The sequence below is a fragment of the Ranitomeya variabilis genome, chromosome 4 (assembly GCF_051348905.1).
Source record: "Ranitomeya variabilis isolate aRanVar5 chromosome 4, aRanVar5.hap1, whole genome shotgun sequence".
In the NCBI taxonomy this organism is placed as follows: domain Eukaryota; kingdom Metazoa; phylum Chordata; class Amphibia; order Anura; family Dendrobatidae; genus Ranitomeya; species Ranitomeya variabilis.
Window position 1 is genome coordinate 270,865,261 of NC_135235.1, and position 11,400 is coordinate 270,876,660.

An 11,400-nucleotide genomic window follows, 5' to 3' on the forward strand; every position below is an offset into this window, starting at 1 on the left:
AATATAAGAAAACAATCATTTTTTTTATAAAGAATACATACATATAAATGTGCACTTTTAAGCAACAGTCGGGAGGCATAAGGAGGGGAACCAAAGGAGATTACACAACAGTATATGGATACTCAATCCTAAATATTATTCCCAGGTATCCCATTCCTCCTGACAACCGACTGTAGCCATCTCATCTAAGGAAAAAACAGATAAAAAAAGAAAAAAGAAAAAATCAATAATCAAATACATATACCAAAACAGATGTCAAATTTAAAAACAAATACCGCTAAATGACCCCATGTCGTATACTATCCTACTTAGAAAGCACAGGTATGTAAATTGAAATCAATATTTAGGCCCTTTGGTTGTAAAGACCCCAATGTATAAATCCATCGCAGTTCCTTCTTTTTTAAAATTTGTAATCTGTCACCACCCCTCCTGAGAACCGGGACACTGTCTATTACCCTGAACCTAAGTTGGTTCACTGAATGTCTATTTTCAATAAAGTGTTTTGGAACCGGTAACTCAGTGAGACCCGTCCTCACAGTGCTCTTGTGCTTACTAATGCGGGCCCTTACCTCCATGGTCGTCTCACCCACATAAGTAAGTCCACACGGGCACACAACCATATACACTACAAAACTGGAGGAACAAGTATATCTCTCCTTCAAAAAAATCTTTTTGCCAGTGTGAGGATGGTGAAAAAATTCTCCCTTTAACATATTTAGAATTGAGAGTCCTCAGTGGTTGATACCTTTTAATGGCTAACTGAAAAGATGGTAACAAATTGCAAGCTTTCGAGACTACATACGTCTCTTCATCAGGCAAAGACTAAAACAAATTCTGAAGAATCACATATTTATGCACAACATAGTATAGAGAAAAAAAAAAAAGAGGGGAAAAAAACATGGATAAGCCAGGTGACATGAAGCAGAATTACCATGGGTGATAAACAGTTACGTCCATAAATATTGGGCCAATTCTTAGATAAGGATTGTTTTATTGTCCTGTGATTAGGGTCTCTGTTGTGATGACCCCACATGGTCTGATGGGCAAGTTCCTTAATTGATGTAAAAAGACATAAATCCATGTGACACATTCATTCCTGCAGTTAGAGTGTCAAAGGTCATCATCAGTTTATATTCCCAGACTCTCCTGTCTTTCTGCGATTTGAAGTTACTGCAAATTCTTCCTGGAAAACACAGGGACTGATGCAAATTCTGTGGTGAAACTTATAAAATTCATCCTCACCCACAATTACTTTGAGTTTGACAAGAAGCTCTATCTACAGGAGACTGGCACAGCAATGGGAAGTAAAATGGCCCCAGAGTATGCAAATCTTTTCATGGCCAAGCTTGAAAGCGATTTTTTGTCCTCATGTCCCATCAGGCCTCTGGCGTACTACCGCTACATTGATGACATTTTAATCATCTGGACGGAATCTGAACCACAGCTAAAGACGTTCCATGAACATTTTAATCAATTTCACCCTACCATCAACTTGACACTCAACTACTCCTGCACTGAAATTAACTTTTTGGACACCATCATTAAGCTGCAGAACAATAAAATAGAGACATCCCTGTATCAGAAGCCAATCGACCGTCCAACATACCTTAAATGGGACAGTTTCCATCCAAAACACATTAAAAAACTCCATTGTCTACAGCCAAGCCATCAGATACAATCGTATATGTTCCAACCCAATGGATAGAGATGAACACCTGGGTCACCTCAGAAAGACCTTTTTGAATCAGGGCTACCATCCAAGAACAATTGAAAATCAGATCACAAGAGCCACCAGAATATCAAGGAATCACCTGCTACATTACAAAACTAAAGAAGAAAATAACCGGGTACCTCTAGTGGTCACCTACAATCCAAATCTGGAGGTGCTAAGGGGAGCTGCACGGAAATTACAACCTTTACTGCAAAAAGATGCCCGATTACAATCCATTTTTCCAGACCCCCCACTACTGTGTTTTAGGCAGCCCCCAAATCTAAGAAGCATCATTGTCAAGAGCTCCCTGTCCTCTCCAACAGCTGCAGGTACCTTTCCTTGCAACTAGAAAAAATGTAAAACCTGTCCATTTATAATGACCACGGACAAGATAAAGATTCCCAACTCACATCAGGACTACAAGATACCAGGTACTTTCAGCTGCGTCACTTCTAATGTGGTGTACCTAATTATTTGTACTAAATGTCCAACTGGGGGTCTGTATGTGGGGGAGACAGGGCAAAAACTGAGAACAAGGATGAACTCTCACCGCCATACAATAAGAGAAAAAAGAATGGATATACCTGTGGCAATACATTTCTGTCTCCCAAATCATAACATTATGGACATGAAATTACTTGTACTAAAAGGTAACTTCAAATCGCAGAAAGACAGGAGAGGACAAAAAATCGCTTTCAAGCTTGGCCATGAAAAGATTTGCATACTCTGGGGCCATTTTACTTCCCATTGCTGTGCCAGTCTCCTGTAGATAGATCTTCTTGTCAAACTCAAAGTAATTGTGGGTGAGGATGAATTTTATAAGTTTCACCACAGAATTTGCATCAGTCCCTGTGTTTTCCAGGAAGAATTTGCAGTAACTTCAAATCGCAGAAAGACAGGAGAGTCTGGGAATATAAACTGATGACGACCTTTGACACTCTAACTGCAGGAATGAATGTGTCACATGGATTTATGTCTTTTTACATCAATTAAGGAACTTGCCCATCAGACCATGTGGGGTCATCACAACAGAGACCCTAATCACAGGACAATAAAACAATGCTTATCTAAGAATTGGCCCAATATTTATGGACATAACTGTTTATCACCCATGGTAATTCTGCTTCATGTCACCTGGCTTATCCATGGTTTTTTTCCCCTCTTTTTTTTTTTTTTTATTCTCTATACTATGTTGTGCATAAATATGTGATTCTTCAGAATTTGTTTTAGTCTTTGCCTGATGAAGAGACGTATGTAGTCTCGAAAGCTTGCAATTTGTTACCATCTTTTCAGTTAGCCATTAAAAGGTATCAACCACTGAGGACTCTCAATTCTAAATATTTTTCTATCTACTGGCTAACACGGTACCAAGATATATTTCTTCCCTTTAACATGTTATTGCAACAAGCACAGCCCAAACAAGGAAAATTCCCATACTTGGCTGTGCTTAAGGTTTTTTAGACCAAAGATTTTGAGGGTCCAATATCGGATTTCACCAACCTATCTCTTAGGTTGCGTCCCCGTCTAAACGACATCATCGGGTACTCGGAATAAAATTCGGGTCAGACAGACATGTGAACGCATTCTTTTCGTATCTACATATAATGCGGCAAGTAATGATATTGGCAATATTCTTAGGAGACATTGGGCTCTATTACAACGAGGCCTACCATCGGTTCCGGGTTTTGGAATGTACCCGATGATGTCGTTTAGACGGGGACGCAACCTAAGAGATAGGTTGGTGAAATCCGATATTGGACCCTCAAAATCTTTGGTCCAAAAAACCTTAAGCACAGCCAAGTATGGGAATTTTCCTTGTTTGGGCTGTGCTTGTTGCAATAACATGTTAGAGAATTTTTTCACCATCCTCACACTGGCAAAAAGATTTTTTTGAAGGAGAGATATACTTGTTCCTCCAGTTTTGTAGTGTATATGGTTGTGTGCCCGTGTGGACTTACTTATGTGGGTGAGACGACCATGGAGGTAAGGGCCCGCATTAGTAAGCACAAGAGCACTGTGAGGACGGGTCTCACTGAGTTACCGGTTCCAAAACACTTTATTGAAAATAGACATTCAGTGAACCAACTTAGGTTCAGGGTAATAGACAGTGTCCCGGTTCTCAGGAGGGGTGGTGACAGATTACAAATTTTAAAAAAGAAGGAACTGCGATGGATTTATACATTGGGGTCTTTACAACCAAAGGGCCTAAATATTGATTTCAATTTACATACCTGTGCTTTCTAAGTAGGATAGTATACGACATGGGGTCATTTAGCGGTATTTGTTTTTAAATTTGACATCTGTTTTGGTATATGTATTTGATTATTGATTTTTTCTTTTTTCTTTTTTTATCTGTTTTTTCCTTAGATGAGATGGCTACAGTCGGTTATCAGGAGGAATGGGATACCTGGGAATAATATTTAGGATTGAGTATCCATATACTGTTGTGTAATCTCCTTTGGTTCCCCTCCTTATGCCTCCCGACTGTTGCTTAAAGGTGCACATTTATATGTATGTATTCTTTATAAAAAAAATTATTGTTTTCTTATATTTGTGAAATACAGGATGGATTCGGGTGTATGAGATTGGATTCTTCCAATTTAGGAGGAATCTCCCTTTCTATAGAATCTGCCGGAGTTGCGGATGTTTATATGTCGCCTTGGTGATCGGCGCTGCCCTGTGTCACATGATGCGGTGGATGTGGAGTGGGCGGGCGGCATCGCTGGTTGGTCCGCATCACGCTCTGACGATGTGGACTCTTCCGGTTTGCGGTGCACCTGCGCACTCGCATCGCCGCTGCCTGATGACCGGGGCAGGACGCCGGATGATGATGTAAGTCAGTGGCGCTCACTGGGAGGCAGTTACGGTAATTTTGATTGGAGACATCGATGGGACCGATTGTCCTGGGACCGCTGATAGGCACTTGGATATATTTTGGCGGTGAGCTGGGGGATATTTGATTGGCCCGGATTGTGCCTGTGCTCTATGCGGATTGGTGGATATCTCCATGACAACCTGAATGCATTAAGCGGATTGCACAGTATTTTGTGTACATTTGTTGTTTTTGTAAATTTTGAAGAATTTTTGCACTTGATTGTTAATGTATATATCGGCGATGGTTGATTTTTAATGTATGGATGTTTGATGTCTGTTTTGTACATTGATATATTATGTATGTCCTGTGGGTGGCGGCCGGATGGTGATTGGTGCCCTGCGTGGTATCCACACTATTTAAGGCCGGCCCTTTTTATCTTTTGTATGCTTGATAAAGACCTATCAGGTCGAAACGTTGCTTTGATGGCATAATAAAGCTACCTCTTTGAAACTATTACACCAGGATGGAGCGCTGTAATCCTTTTGTTTGAAGCTACTTGATTGTCCTGGAAGGTTCCCTGGACTTTGAACGGGCGTCCCAGCAAGTGAGTGCTGTCAGCCATCTTCTTTATTTTTGATATGTTTCTACTGCGGTCAGTCTGACCACTTTTTAATCAACTGTCCCAAGTGTCCCAAGCGGCCTAACAAGGTGCTAGCAGCGGTAGGAGAATATGACAACTGTGATGATGAATCTGACATCTCTGAATGTAGCCTGCCTTTAAACGCTGTATTCCATTCACTTTCTATGACTTCCCCCCCCCCCCAAGGAGCTGAAGGAGAAGAACGCTCACTGTTCTCTCCCTATTAAGATCCTGTGTTCAGGACAGTGGATTTCCAGTGCAGCTATGATTGACTCTGGTGCAGGTGGCAATTTCATGGATATCGCATTTGCCAAGGAACATGATATTGAAATTCAGCAAAGAGCCTCTCAAATTACCATGGAAACAGTGGATGGGTCACCTTTAATCTCTGGGCCTGTGGATCAGGAGACCGTACCCCTTGAAATTTTGTTGGAGCCTAATCATCAGGAGCAACTTTCTTTCTTGCTAATTTCTTCTCCTCATTTTCCTGTGATTTTAGGCATTCCTTGGTTACATTCTCAGAACCCAATTATCAACTGGGAGACCAAGGAGATTATCTTTCCAACAAGGAGCAACTCAGCGTTAACAGAAGCTGTCCCTGAGTCCACGGCTACGGAACCACATGTACAGGTATTTACTTTACCTTCAGCATATAAAGAGTTCTCTGACATCTGTGACAAGAAGAATGCAGATCAGCTTCCTCCACACAGGCATTATGACTGTCCCATTGAGCTGCTTCCTGGGGCAGCTATTCCTTTTGGTAACGTATACCCTTTGGAGGCACCTGAGCTTCAAGCCTTAAAGGAGTATATTGGTGAAAATCTGGCCAAAGGCTTCATACGTCCTTCTTCCTCACCAGCAGGGGCACCTATATTTTTTGTAAAAAAGAAGGATGGGACCCTGAGACCCTGTGTTGACTATCGGGAACTTAATAAGGTAACCATACGAAACCGTTACCTTTGCTTCTGATTCCCGAATTACTGGAAAGAGTCTGCCATGCTAAGGTGTTCTCTAAACTGGATCTTCGTGGGGCTTATAATTTGGTGCGTATTCGTCCAGGGGATGAGTGGAAGACAGCATTCAGATGCCGGTATGGACACTTTGAATATCTTGTGATGCCCTTCTGGCTTTGTAACGCCCCTGCAACATTTCAACACATTGCTAATGACATTTTCAGAGATTTGTTGGACCAATTTGTGGTGATCTATTTGGATGATATACTAATCTTTTCTGACTCTCTACAGGAACATGAAGAACATGTCAAAACTGTTTTAAGATGTCTGAAAGAGAACCATCTGTATATTAAGCCGGAGAAATGCGAGTTCCATCGTTCTGAGATACAGTTCTTAGGATATATCATCTCTCCCAGGGGCTGAACATGGAATCTGGTAAGATTCAGGCAATCCTTGACTGGCCGGTACCCAAGAACGTTAAGGAGGTCCAACGTTTTATTGGTTTTGCAAATTTCTACAGACGCTTCATTCAAAATTTTTCTGATATTGTCCGTCCCATTACTTCCTTGACAAAGAAGGAAAAGCCCTTTAAGTGGTCATCACAGGCTCAAGAAGCTTTTGATCGGCTTAAGATCTGTTTCACATCAGCACCGCTGTTGATACACCCAGATCCAACACTTTCTTTCATTGTGGAGGTGGACGCTTATGATAATGCTTTGGGGGCTATTCTCTCCCAAAGAACTGGAGAGAAGGGTCTGCTACATCCTTGTGCTTTCTTTTCCCATAGACTAACCTCAGCAGAGAAGAATTACGACGTGGGAGACAAGGAATTGCTGGCTATTATTGCGGCTTTCAAAGAATGGAGTCATCATCTGCAAGGAGTTGCACAACAGATCATAGTGCTAACTGACCATCGCAATTTAGAGTTCCTTAGATCCGCTAGATGTCTTTTTCCTCGTCAGGCTCGTTGGAACTTATTTTTAAATCAATTTAACTTTGTGATCTCGTACCGTCCAGGTTCTCGTAATGGGAAGGCTGATGCTTTATCCCGAATCCATGCTGCGGATTCCGTACCCGGAGCCCCGTCCAAGACCATTCTATCTGATGCCAAGTTCATCGGAGTTATCCACAATCAGGACTTGTGGAATGAGTGCAGGGAGGCTTATGACGGTGATGTATTTCTGGCCAACCCACCTATGGATATTAATCTTGTCTTTAAGGGTGGCATGTGGTTCAGAGATCGACGTATCTACGTCCCTGAGGTCGTCCGTCTGCAGATCCTCAAGTTGGTACATGACTCCAAGTTGGCTGGTCACAGGGGGGTACAGAAGACACAAGAGTTCCTGAGCCGATTCTTCTGGTGGCCAACTTGCCTGAAGGATACCAAGGACTATGTTCTCTCTTGCGAGGTATGTGCTCGTTACAAGACTCCTCATGTGGCACCTACGGGTCTTCTACAACCATTACCTGTTCCGTCCCACCCTTGGGGGTCTATATCAATGGACTTTATTGTGGATCTGCCTACATCGGGGGGCATGAATACAATCATGGTGGTAGTTGATCGCCTGACTAAAGCTGCTCATTTTGTTCCGTGCAACGGCCTCCCTTCAGCTAAAGATACAGTGAACTTGGTTATACAGAATGTCTTTCGGTTGCATGGGGTCCCGGATGAGATCATCTCTGACCGTGGAGTATAGTTCACTTCGAGATTCTGGAAGGGGTTTTGCTCTGCACTCAATATTAATGTCTGTCTCTCTTCCGCTTACCATCCCCAGACTAATGGTCAGACTGAGCGGACCAACCAGACGCTGGAACAATATCTAAGAAGCTATGTCAGCCATCTCCAGGATGATCGGTTGGAGTTGCTGCCGTTAGCCGAATTTTCACATAACAATTCTCAGAGCGCCTCCACTAAATTTACACCTTTCTTTGCCAATCTGGGTTATCATCCATGTATCTTACCTAGGTCTCCAATTAATTCTCCGGTTCCGGCAGTGGAGGAAAGGCTGACTGCAATGAGACAAAATCTGGAGGTTCTGAAGGAATCCCTGACCACAGCTAAAGAGCGTTATACGAGATCGGCGGATAGATTCCGTAAACCTGCACCCATGTTCAAGGTAGGAGATTCCGTGTGGTTAGCAACTAAGAATCTAAAGTTAAACGTTCCTTCACAAAACTTGGACAGAAATTCATTGGCTCTTTCAAGATCAACGGTATTGTGAGTTCTGTGGCCTGCCGGCTGAAGCTGCCTAGGACTATGAAGGTACACCCAGTTTTTCATGTATCTTTACTAAAGCCTGTATCTCTGTAATATAATATAATAATAATAATAATCCCTGTATCTATGTAATACCTTCCAGGGATGTGTTGTGCCACCTCCGCAGCCTGTGGTGATTGATGGGCAAGAACAATTTATGGTGGAGGAAATTATTGATTCCAGGATTCGCAGGAATCGGCTCCAATATCTGATAAGATGGCAGGGATATCCCCCTGAGGAAGACTCTTGGGAACCTGTGGAAAACATCAATGCCCAACAGAAGATTTCTCGTTTTCATCAGAGATTCCCTGAGAAACCAGGTCCAGGATCGTCCTGAGGCCACTTCTAAGGAGGGAGTAATGTCAGGACTCTGAACATTTTTATTACCTTTTGTGCATTACTGCCCTTTTCCAAGATGGCGTCTTTGGTCTCATGTGTACTGTGTGTTCCTGCTTTAAAACTCCACCCCAGCCTTCAGTCTGTGCTAGAGTATTCTGCCTTGCATCCAGCTCCTGACTCTGGTGACTCCCTGGCTATATACCTGCTCCTGTGAACCTGTGTGGAGATCCTGCTACTCTGCTCTGAGTTCCTGCTGCATACACCAGTTTCCAGTAATCCTCCTTCATCTGCTGTTCGTGTTTACTTCCATCTGCATTTGCTGGACATGTAAGCTGTTGCTGCTCTGCTTAAACCTGAGATTATCACCCAGGCCTTCCTGGTTGAGATAAGACATTGCTTGAACTGCCTTATAAGCATATCTATCTGTGTTTGGACTAAAACAAGGACTTATTCGTGTCAAGTATCCTCAAGAATAACTGTGCTTCATAGACTTTCTGCGTGATTGCATTTTCCTCTGAAGATCCCTATAGACTGCTAAGCTGCGTTTAATATTTACACCAATTGTTGTGGACTTGAGTTTCTCTCTGCACCTGTTTGAATCACCGTGTGATAATATAGACTTTACCACTTATAAAACTGTGTCCTGTAGTTGTCTTGTTCCATGCAGAGAGTCTCCTGAGTTATTCCCTATAATTATTACAAGAGGCTTCCGTAGAGCCACTCTGCCATAAAGGTCCGACTGGTGGAGGGCTACAGTGATAGTTGACTTTGTGGAACTTTCTCCCATCTCCCTACTGCATCTGTGGAGCTCAGCCGCAGTAATCTTGGGGTTCTTCTTTACCTCTCTCACCAAGGATCTTCTCCCACAATTGCTCAGTTTGGCTGGATGGCCAGGTCTAGGAAGACTTCTATTTATAGATCTTTATTGTGGAAGTATGTGGTGCCCGTTGTTCCCTCGGTTGATCCTCCTGCTCCTGTGTTGGTTGATGGGGAGTTGGAGTATGTGGTTGAGAAGATTTTGGATTCTCGCTTTTCGAGGCGGAGGCTTCAGTACCTTGTCAAATGGAAGGGTTATGGCCAGGAGGATAATTCTTGGGTTTTTGCCTCTGATGTCCATGCTGCTGATTTGGTCCGTGCCTTTCATCTGGCTCGTCCTGATCGGCCTGGGGGCTCTGGTGAGGGTTCGGTGACCCCTCTTCAAGGGGGGGTACTGTTGTGAATTCTGCTCTTGGGCTCCCTCCGGTGGTTGTTGGTGGTAGTGCAGTTGTCTTGGGGTTGTAATCCGGGCAGGTGTTTCTGCTGATTGCAGCTCTATTAGGTATTTAGGTGTGCAGGATCCATGAGTCCATGCCAGTTGTCCATTGTACTTGGAGGGATTGCATCTCTCTCTGGCTCCTCATGCCCTGCTGCCAATTCAACTAAGATAAGTGTCTGTTTTTTTGTCTCTGTGCACACATGCAGTGTGCTTTGCAATTCAGTGCAATTCATTGTGTTTTTGTCCACCTTATACTTTGTTTGGATTTTTCAGTCATGCTGGATTCTCAGGAGATGCAGATATACTTTCTATGTCTTTAGTTAGATGTAGAATATTTGTATTATCTGCTGTGGATATTTTTAGGATTTTAATACTGACCGCTTAGAATTCTGTCCTATCCTTTTTTATTTAGCTAGAAGTGCCTCTTTTGCTAAATCCTGTTTTTCTGCCTGCGTGTGTTTTTCCTCTTATACTCACAGTCAATATTTGTGGGGGGCTGCCTATCCTTTGGGGTTCTGCTCTGAGGCAAGATAGAATTCCCATTTCCATCTATAGGGGTATTTAGTCCTCCGGCTGTGTCGAGGTGTCTAGGACGTGTTAGGTACATCCCACGGCTACTTCTAGTTGCGGTGTTAGTTTAGGGTTTGCGGTCAGTACAGGTACCACCTACTCCTGAGAAAGTCTCTCATGCGGCTCCAAGGTCACCGGATCATAACAGTGGTCCCAAACTTCTTCCATTTAATGATTATGGAGGCCACTGTGCTCTCACGAACCTTGAGTACTGCAGAAATTCTTGTGTAACCTTGGCCAGATCGGTGCCTTGCCACAATTCTGTCTCTGAGCTCCTCAGAGATTTCCCAGCAGGTCGTCAATGTTTAATTGGTGGGGGTGTAATACTCGGCATCCCCATCGATCAGCTGTTCCTGTTATGCTACGGCACAGCTCCATTGACGAACTAGTGGACGCGGCTGGTACTGCACATACACCCCCTATTGATTTGAATAGTAGGCAGATGTGCAGTACACGGCCGCGGCCATTATTCAGTCGACAGTGCTGTGCTGTGTAGCTCTGTAACTGAGCCATTCCGGCCACCGCCGACACATAGGAATAGCTGATCGGCAGGGATACCGGGTGTCGCACCCCCACTGATCAGACACTGATGACCTGTCCTAAGGATGGACCATCAATGTTAAAGTCCCGGTCACCCCTTTTAATACTGTCCCAATTAACTCTGTTAAAAATATATAAATAATATTCAATATAAATAAGTATATGAATCATTCTCCTATATCGAAAACCTCGCTTTAACTGATAGGCGACTGGCTACATCAGTAACCCTTCCCTTGCTCTGTTTTCAGTAGGAGGCCATAGAAGACCCATCAGAGGTCACTGAGACTTATGTACATAGATAGACCACATAATAAGACAAA